A 10,807-nucleotide genomic window follows, 5' to 3' on the forward strand; every position below is an offset into this window, starting at 1 on the left:
TCCGGGGGAAAGAGTGCTCAGGGGCACTGGGCTTAGCGTTGATAGGTCTGTTTCTAAGGTAGACATGAAGGATGATCTTTCTCCTGCTCTCAGTTCTGACCCTATGCTTATGAAACAAAATTCTGGAAACTATTTCAGTGTTCCCAGTAGCGGAGAGCACAGCTGACTGAGGCCATAAGCATTCTTATCCATGCTGGAATGTTAATTCTCTGTGTAAATTACTGTCATTGTCTAGCCTGTGAACTTGAGTTAAGGTAAAACAATCCTTCTGAGTTCAGTATCTCTAAGGGTCAATGGCTGGAACAATTTTCTGGGTGTGTCACATCCCCCCATACGACTCGGATGGTATAGTCCCCTTGTTTCCTCAATGCTACGGATAATGGAGCACAACTTTCAATGTAGTTTAAATAATATTTACTAATATCTTCTTCTTATTTGTACATATGATCGTTCCTAGATATATGTCTCATTCATATCTATATTTCCAAAGCTTATAAAAAGGCTCAGTACATAATAGGAGCTGAGATTTTTTTCTATTGATAATAACAATAAATGTGCTAAAAAGAATATGGTTTCTCTAAGTTACTGGTTACCTAACTTTTGTTAAATCTGAAAAAATATATGCTGCCTTGCTTCTTCTAGATTCTTCTGAGTTATCTCCCATCATTGCACTGGCATTTGGTTTCCTTGCTGTGAATTCCTTGTTTTTCAAAAATCCCCCAAGATCATATCTGGCTTTATCAGTCTAGGCAGATGCCCTAGGAAGGAACCTAGAGGACGAGGCTACATCCTGTGATCCCATAGCACCCTGACCTTCCCACCTACTAAGACTCATCACACCTACAAACTATCTTAACAGCTTCGTTGAGGTATAATTGACATAAATAACCTGGACATAAATAGTATAATTTGATATCTTTGACATATGTATATACTCATGGAAACATCACCACAATCAAGATAAAGACATATCCATCGCCTACAAAAATCTGTCATACTCCTTTGTAATCTATCTCTCCTCCCATCCCTAGGCAAATCCTGATAGGCTTTCTGTCACTATAGGTTAGTTTGCATATTCTAATATTTTATATACATGGAATCATACAGTATATGCTCTTTTTGGTCTGTCCTTTTACACTTTGAATATTTTGAGATTGTATCTACGTTGTTAAGTATATCAACAGTTCATTCTTTTGTTTGTAAGTAGCACCTCATTGCATGGATGTGCTACAACTTGTGTATTCATTTACCTATTGATGGGCATCTGGGTTGTTTCCTACATTTGGCTTCTACAAATAAGGTTTCTGTGAATACTTGTGTACAAGTCTTTTTATGGACATATGGTTTCACTTCTGTTCAGTAAATACATAAGAGTAGAATAGCTGAATTACACAATAACTGCGTATTTAACTAAGAACCTGCCAAACTCTTTTGCAAAGTAATTGTCCCATTTTACATTCACACCAGCTCTGCAGGAGAGTTCAAGTTACCCCATATCCTTTCCAACACTTGATGTGACTAGTCTTTTTCAATTTAGTCATTCCACTGTGGTTTTAATTTCCATTTCCCTAATGACTATTGATATTGAGCATCTTTTCATGGGCTAACTTGGATTCATACATCATCTTTGGTAAAATGTCTGTTCAGATAATTTGTCCAGATTTTTTATTGAGTTGCTTATTCCCCTTTATATATTTTGGATATAAGCCCTTTATTAGATATATGATTTGCAAATATTTTCTTCCAGTTTGTAACTTTTTAAATTTTTTTTTTTTTTTTTTTTTCCTTGCGTTATGCGGGCCTCTCACTGTTGTGGCCTCTCCCATTTGCGGAGCACAGGCTCCGGACGCGCAGGCTCAGTGGCCATGGCTCACGGGCCCAGCCGCTCCGCGGCATGTGGGATCTTCCCGAAACGGGGCACGAACCCGCGTCTCCTGCATCGGCAGGCGGACTCTCAAGCACTGCGCCACCAGGGAAGCCCTGTAACTTTTTAAATTTATTTTAATAGTGTCTCAAAAAGAGAAGATTTTCATTTTGATGAGTCCCATTTTATTGATTTTTTTTTTTTTTCCTTTTAGGAATCATGCTTTTGTTGTAATATTTAAGAAGTTTTTAATCAACCTGTGAACATAAAGACATTCTCCTGTTTTAATCTAAAAGTTATTTAGTTTTAGTTTATAAATTTAAGGTATAAAATACTTTTTGAGTTAATTTTTATACATGGTGAGATGTATTGATTGAAGCTTAGGTTTTTTTTTGTTTGTAGTTTTCCAATTTCTTGAAAAAATATTCTTTATCCACTGAATTGCTTTTGTACCTTTCTGGAAAAATTAGTTATCCATATATGCATGGGTCTATTATTGGACCCTCTCTTCTACTCTGTTCATCTATTTGTCTATCTTTACATCGATATTACACTGTTTTGATAACTTGAGTTTTATAATAAGTTTTTACATTGGATATCGTTAGTCCTACTTCGTTAATTTTTTGAGGTTGTTTTGTCTCTTCTAGGTCCTTTGCATTTCTACTGAACTTTAGAATCATCTTCTCCATTTAAAAACCAAGAAAAAAGTTAAAAACAAACAAACAAACAAAACCCCTGGCTGTTTTAAATCGAGATTGCATTGAATCTATAGATCAACTAACTTGTTGAAAACTGACATTTTAAGAATATTCAGTTTTCCAATTATGAACTCAGTATATCTCTGGATTTTTTTGGTCTTTTAAATTCTCTAACTTCTCTCTCAGAAATGTTTTGAAGCTTCGGTATACAGAACTTGCAGACCTTTTGTCAGATTTATCCCTAAGTTTTTTTATATTTTGATGGTATTGTGTGCTTTTACTTCAGTTTCTGTTTGTTCATTGCTTGTGCATAGAAACACAAAGGATATTTGTACACTGATCTTCAATCTTGAAACTTTACTAATCTCACTCATTCTAGTAGCTTTTTGGGGGGTATATTTCATCAGATGTTTTACATAGATGGTCATGGTGTCTATGAATTTTAAAAGTTTTACTTCTTTTCCAATCTGGATGCCTTTTATTTCTTTCTGTTGCCTGACTTCACTGGATAGAATTTTTAGTACAGTATTGGATAAAAGTGACAAAAGTTCTGAGTAACACTGAGAGCTCTTTCAGTGATCTCATCAACTTAGCTTTTATAAAGTCTCCCAGTTCCTACTTTCTAAGTATTCATTCTAAGGCCCAGCTTCTGTATTTGTCAGTAAGGTGAACATAATAGCTCTCATTAAGTGCCTGCTTCTGTGCCATGTTTTTGGTTAGGCAACCTATGCATATTATGCCATGTCATCTTCAAAACAGCTATATAGGGAGACAACTTACACTGTGCCTACCACTGAGCATGGTGCCGAAAGCCTCTTCATTACTCTTAAAATAGTCACTTCAGAGATGAATGAATATTTGTGTTACTCTCTCTGTTTCCCAAATGAGAAAATAGGTCACTACAGAGGTTAAGTGTTAACAGACTCAATAGCAGTGATCACGGAACCAGGATTTAGATGAAATCTCTGAATTCAAAACTTGTAATGGAAGACCTTTCCTCAGTTTCCATCATCATCACCTATATGACTCTGTGGCTGAGTCATCTGTTGCCCATCGCCCCATGCTCTCAGTGATGGCATCAGAACTCTATAAGGATAATATGGAAGTCACTGTTTACACCCGTCTCTTTTAGCTGGGGGTTGTGCCCATATTGCACAAAGAAAGGTTTACATCAGATGAGTGTATATTTGTATGAATATGCTTAGATTTTTACTTATCCTTTAAGGGGCTAGATAAATATTCCTTGAAGCTTTACTCAGTTACCATTAGAAGGCGTGAAAAGGTGCAAGAGAGTGAAAATCTGTGACTCTACCCCTACTTCAGTCAATGCAACATTTATATCTATAGTATGTATTGAAATGATACTTCAGATTTTACTTTGAAGGTGATAGATCGATAGAGATAGGTAGACAGTAGATAGACGATACATAGGTAGGTAGATAAGCGAAACAATAAAACCTTTACCAAAATTCTGCCTTAAATAAAACCCCAGATTTCGATTTGCAGAAATTCTTCAAAATGAAATGGAGAAATATGTCATTCTACAGCTGACTTAGTAGAAATAAAACCAGCATTGTGTGCAATTACTTGTTAATTGAACTCCTCTTTTAAAAAAACCTTTGTAACAAACCCTACCCAACCCCTCAGTCTACCCTGGCCCAGTCCACAAGGAATAGCTTTCACTTGTCGTCACCACAGTAAGGCAAGTGAGAAACTATGCTGAGAAGGCACTGTCCCTGCCCTTCCTCCAAGGGCATGACTACCTTAAATAAATTGCCCCATGCTTGATACACACTTGTCAACCATATCTTTAAGCTTCTGAAGGACTGTCAACAAATGCGTGAATTGAGGTCAGGTTTACACATCTGCTGTCAACAGTCAGCAAATTGTTGAGACTGAATTTTTATTGCTAGTTATTAAATCATTAAGTGTCAAAGGTTTATTCATCCAAACTGTGCTCAGTACAATTCAATTTTATTTTTCCAAGGATGAATAAAATGTCTGGAAACCACAAGATCTTACAAAGCTAACAAATTATCACTCTTCTGAAAGGAACTCACAGCAGAGGCATGATTTATAACTTTAAGAATAATTATTTGTTTACAGATACCAAACTTCTTTGCTAACTAATACATACTTACTGACTTTACATTAACTTAATGACCCCATGTCCATCAATGAGGAAACAGAGGTAAACTGAAATTTACCGTGTCTTACGGTAAGGTATATAAGTTAAATTGCTTTCAGCTGCAAGTTTCAGAAAACTACACCTCTAATTACCTTAAATAATAAGGAAATATATTCTTCCTCATGAGAAGAAATCCAGAATACAGTGTATACGTTATCTCACTCATCATACAGTCTTTCTCAACTGGATCTCCAGAGAATTTAGCCCTAATGCCCTAAGTCATCTACTGAGTATAATGGATCAACTTTTCTCCTATGCGTCTAGAATGGTACTATTAGAACCACCCTTGAGAGAATTAAGAAAATAGCCACCTATATCATTTTCTTTGTTCGGTGGTTCCAAAGAAGAACCCCAGTTGAGGAAAGCTGACAACTTCAGGGGGAAAAAGAATTTTTTCCTCTGACCCTTTTTTAGGAGTAAGAAAAGAAGAAGCCCCTGCACATTTTTCTCCACATGTTCCTTGTCCAGTGGTAAATCCATTAAATTCAAAATATTTTTGCCTAATGAGCTTCCACAGAGAATCAAACATCTCTTGCATCTTGCAGTTCTTAAATCCCCAGTTGCCAATAATTTTCTCAGAATGGTATAGATTATAAAACAAGTGCTATGATATAAAAATGTGCCACAACTATTATTTCTGATTCTATAAGGAAGAAACATGCATCTGAATACAAAGTCTAGTGCTCCATTAGAAGATAATACCATTTGTGGATATTTTAGAATACTTTTTCTGATAGGTAGCTGTTTTGCAGCTGCATATCACATAAGCCACAAGAACTTCAATATATTGAAAGATTTAACCAGAACTAAAAAAAAAAAAATTCCCGAATTTGTCGTTAAGGGCCCTCTCTAAAAGTTGGCAACAGTGACTCAATTGCATATACTTTAGTAAACCATAGGAGTATATTACTAGAGATTCATATTTGATAACTTCCATCCATGTATTTCATAGTTGTTTACATATATATATGAATATCTGAATATATCCATCTCTCCACTTATTTATCTGACAACACCTCAAATGAATTAAGGTGCAGATAAGCTAACCCACTCTCCCAGGTTTAAAGAGAAGAGGATTTATTGCAAAATATCATCTGACTTACAGGATGCTTTGCAGAATTAAAAAGAAAGACGTGGGCTAAAGTAGAGCCAGACCAGTTCATAGATTCTTTTATTATCCGAGAGCCACTTACTGAATTGGGAAATTACTACTACTACTGCCAGCTTCAGAATAGGCTAAGTGGTATATATGTGTGGATTTTCTTAATACTACATTCTTTTGCCTGCCTTAATGTTTAGACATTAAGGCACAGTCCCATTCCTTTATTCCTTAGCTGCTGTAACGGCTGTAAATCAAAAGGCGATCTAGGCCCAGTTTTTTCCTTTAAATTCCTTAAATTAATTATCTTCTAAATATTCTGGAATCAAATTCAAAATGAGGTCATGTGGATTTCTCTCCCTCAAGATCAATTTGTACTTAAACATTTTCCAGTTTTTCTTTCAACACTTAGTGACTTTTAAAGACATGAAATTTCTCGTTGTATCTTTCCATAATTCTTATTATCTCCCCCTCCACCCTTCCTGTTTGACAGAAAAATATTGCAGAGTTACAGTGTCAGGTGAAGGAAGAAAAATGACAATGTTTACTTTGCAGAACTCTTCACAATTCTTAATTTCCTTGGCTTATATAAATGTGACAGTAGGAAAAAGTTAATAAACTAAAGGACTTTCCTCTGTACCAAGAGCATGGCACTTTAATAGAGTTTCCATTTAGAAGGCAGCAATTCTATAGTATCTTAAAGATAAGGTATTTCCAACTTCCTAAGCTATTTCCAGTTGCTCATGGTTGGGCTATGGATTGCAAGACACTTAAAAATAGCACTTTATTTAACAACTAAGGTTATTCCTAGAAATACACATTTTATTGCCTGTCTTCTGAAAACTTGGAATAATGCAACACTCGTCAAATAATAAGTTTTTTAGAGAGACATATAAAAGGATTCTATCCTGGCTGAGAAACCTGCTACTGCTGACCGTGGGCAAATCTTGTTCTAGAGATGCCACGATAATTAAAGTATTATGTTGACATACCCTTGGAGACTTACTCAGTTTAGGATTAGCTAACTCCAGAGAACAGGGGATTAGTAGATATTCTAAAATGTAGCCAGTATTGCTACTGCTCTAATGTTTTAAATTGCTTTACAGCAGCAGTGTAGGAAGTCTACTGGATTTATTGACTAGATAACTATCATCTCTGTGCAACTGAACACTTTTGGTATGTCTGACTAGCCTTGAAATATCTGCCATTAAATACTTAACCCAGTTTTGTGCTATTTTCTATTGAATTTGTACTCTGATATATATGGATCAGGGATTATGGAAGAAAAAAGTAGGCTTTTGTTCGTGTCATAGGTGAGCACAAACAGCAGAGGTTCTCTCTCTCTTGATACATCAGGGTTTAGAAAATATGTTTCTCAAATACCCTTCTTTTAAAATAGACCAAAAGATCATTAAAATTTAATAATTCAAGATTGGAGATAATATAGTATTAAGGTAATGATATTAAGTGTTGGAAGCTGAAGCGCATATCACCTAAATAATAATTGCAAATTTGGTGACAATACAGAAAGCGAATACCCAGATTTACTCTTGAGAGTACACACACACACACACACACACACACACACACACACACACCAATAATCTAGGTTTACAGCTGCAAAAATATTAACAAACACTCAGGAGTTAATCAACTAAATTTTTCTTATAATTAATAACTTAAAATTAGGTTATTGGAACAACATAAAAAAACAAAATCAGTAGTTTCTTCACATAGATACACAACTCAGTTTGAAGGTGATCTGGGATATACTCTATTCATACTGATAATAAAAATATCCATAAAATATCCAGCCCAACAAGAATGTTCAAAGCACACGTAAGAACATAAGAAAACTTTTAATAAGAAATTTTAAAATGAAAAAAAGGAAAGTCATCTTCTGTCCCTAGATGGGAATATTGGGTTTTATGGATGTCCATTCTTTTTATAATTTTTATTCACCAGGAATAATAAACATGACAACTAGTTTGAAAAAATATACATAGTTAAAATCCTGACTCATTTTATATGCCACAGTTAATTCTAAATTAATATCAAATTAAATATAAAAAGAGAAACTCTGAAGGAATCATAAAAAGAAATAAGTTCATAGGTACCTGATCTTGAGGTACATGAGGGCTTATGTGTAAAAAAATAAACAAAATAAAATGGCACCCAAAGAGTCAGTAAACAACAATAAGATAAAGAAAAGAATAATAATGAAATTGAAATATTTTATCACAAAAATTATGTTCATCAACATATCTTATAGACAAAATCTACAAGCAAGAAACCTGGGAAAATGTTTGGAACAGATATTAAGCTTAATAACTTAATATTTTATATTTCCTTAGAACTAAATGTTAAAAGTTTCTTGGATCACAGTGGGGGAAAAATATGGAAATGAAGAACAAATTTTAAAATATCCAAAATACTTACGAAAACAAATTTAATCCCAGACAAAAAGTATAAAAATTTTAAAGATACCATTCTTTGCCTGTCATATTAGTAGAGATTAAAAACACCTGGTGGGGGCTTCCCTGGTGGCGCAGTGCTTGAGAGTCCGCCTGCCGATGCAGGAGACGCGGGTTCGTGCCCCGTTTCGGGAGGATCCCACATGCCGCGGAGCGGCTGGGCCCGTGAGCCATGGCTGCTGGGCCTGCGCGTCCGGAGCCTGTGCTCCGCAAATGGGAGAGGCCACGACAGTGAGAGGCCCGCATAACGCAAGAAAAAAAAAAAAAAAAAAAAAAAAACACCTGGTGGGGTGAACATGTGAGCAGATAAAGACTCTTGTAAATCACCTAAATAAGTCGAAAATAGTTTACTTGGGGGCAAATTGGCAGAGTTCATATAAAGCCTTACGCTTTTTTAGAATTGCCCTAGAAATTCCACTGGAAAAAATGTGTACTGACAAATAATCAGAAATATATAGGTATATGTTTGATTACTACCTGAAAAGCAAGCAAAAATCTGAATGCCCAAGAAGAAAACAATAGTTGAATAAATTGTGAAATATCATAAAATGTAACATACTCCTGTTTTTAAGAATCGTGGAACAAAAGAGCTTTGTACAATTTTATTAAAGCATTCTACAATGCAGGATGTCTGCATTAGATGGAAACAACATTTAGGAAAACAGTAGCAACTTTCATTGCTGTGAGGTGGGATTATGAGGGATTTTTATTTTTTGTACTGTCTGTATGTTCTCAGTATTTGTCTAGAACATATACTTCTTAAGAAAACCTGAAAAGTTAACAGATAAAATGTAACTGTTGCCTCTACATCCTAAAATTAGACTGGATTTTTTTTATCTTTATATAGTGAAATAATAGGATCCCTGTATGTCAGAATTGGGCTCAAGATCATTTTAAAATAGTTTCTAACAACTTGGAGGGTCTCTATTTTTCTGTAAGAATTAAATGTAACTCACACATTAGTCAGCTGTGCGAGGATATTTTATTCATATTGATTTCCCCTTTTTTTTGGTCTATTTCAGATCTCTCAGTGCTCTACCTTATAGCAGAGAGGCAAGGAGCTGGCCTTTGGACTGAAACAAACTGGGCTGAAACCTTGTCCCTGCCAGGTACCATTTCATTGCCTATAGGAAAGTTACTTATTCTCACCAAGCTTTTGTTTTCTCATAAGAAGAATTGGGATAATAACACCTACCACATGGGATTATTTTAAGGATAACGTGAGATAATAATATGTGAAGAACAGATTGCAAGTGTTCAACAAATATTAACCATTATTTTCACTTTTAAGGGTACTATGAAAACTGAACGGCTCAAAACTGTGTAATTACACTACATTCAGCTTCGGTTATAATTACTACCTCATATAAGTTTATTCATTGAGCCTTTGGCTACGCCCCAGCATTAGGTGCAGCAGCTGTTTGGGCTGCATGAGTTTCATAGTTTATGGCACCACCTCAGTTGGAAACTTTTTTTGGTTTTTCTTCAAGATATTTGAAGTGAGCCCAGTCCAAGCTGGTGGGAATCATGGATGGGGCAGGGCACCTTATCCCGTAGACCACACCCTGGATGTGGAATCTTGGGAACTTCACGTTGCATATGGGGTGCTGATGAGTTGGGCCATCACTATTGGGCGGAAAAATACTGTAGTGAGCAATACGGTGTAAGATCAAGTACTTTTGAAAAAACAGCTTTATTGAAGTATAATTGATGTACGAAGAACTGCACACATTTAATGTATACAGTTTGATAAGTTTGGATACATGCAAACACCCATGATACCATCACCACCATCAAGGGAGTAGACATATCAAAAATAATTGAAATCAAGATCTAGAAGAAATAGCTGAACTCCCACGTTCATTGCAGCATTATTCACAATAGCCAAGATAATGGAAACAATCCAAGTGTCCATTGACAGATGAATGGATAAAGGATGGATAAATATATACATAATGGAATATTAAGCAGCCTTTAAAAAAAAAGAAGGAAGTCCTGTCATTTGTGACAACATGATGGAAGCTGGAGGACGTAATGCTAAGTGAAACAAGCTGGTCACAGAAGGATAAATGCTGCCTGATTCCACTTATATGAGGCATTTAAACCAGTCAGACTCACAGAAGCAGAGAATCCAAGAGTGGTTGCCAGGGCCTGGGAGATGAGAGAAATGTGGAGTTGTTCACTGGGTTTAAGGCTCCAGCTATGCTAGATGAGTAAGTTCTAGAGCGCTGCTGTACAACAGAGTACCTACATCTAACAACACCCTATCACGTGCTATGGTGATCTTCAAGATCAAGTACTTTCTAAGAGCAAAACTCCATTGCTTAAAGAAGAGGATTTCTTGGTGCACTTGAAGGCTGGGTTCAAAGGAAAACTCTAAGCAGGGAAGCAGCAGCACGTGTTCCCTCCACGGTGAGGCAGCCCATAGAGCGCTGTGCTTGGGGCAGCGGAAAAGAGAAGGGGAAAAGGAACCTCAGGGAAAGA

This window comes from Lipotes vexillifer, unplaced genomic scaffold (genome assembly GCF_000442215.2).
Source record: "Lipotes vexillifer unplaced genomic scaffold, Lipotes_vexillifer_v1.1 scaffold1109, whole genome shotgun sequence".
Classification (NCBI taxonomy): domain Eukaryota; kingdom Metazoa; phylum Chordata; class Mammalia; order Artiodactyla; family Lipotidae; genus Lipotes; species Lipotes vexillifer.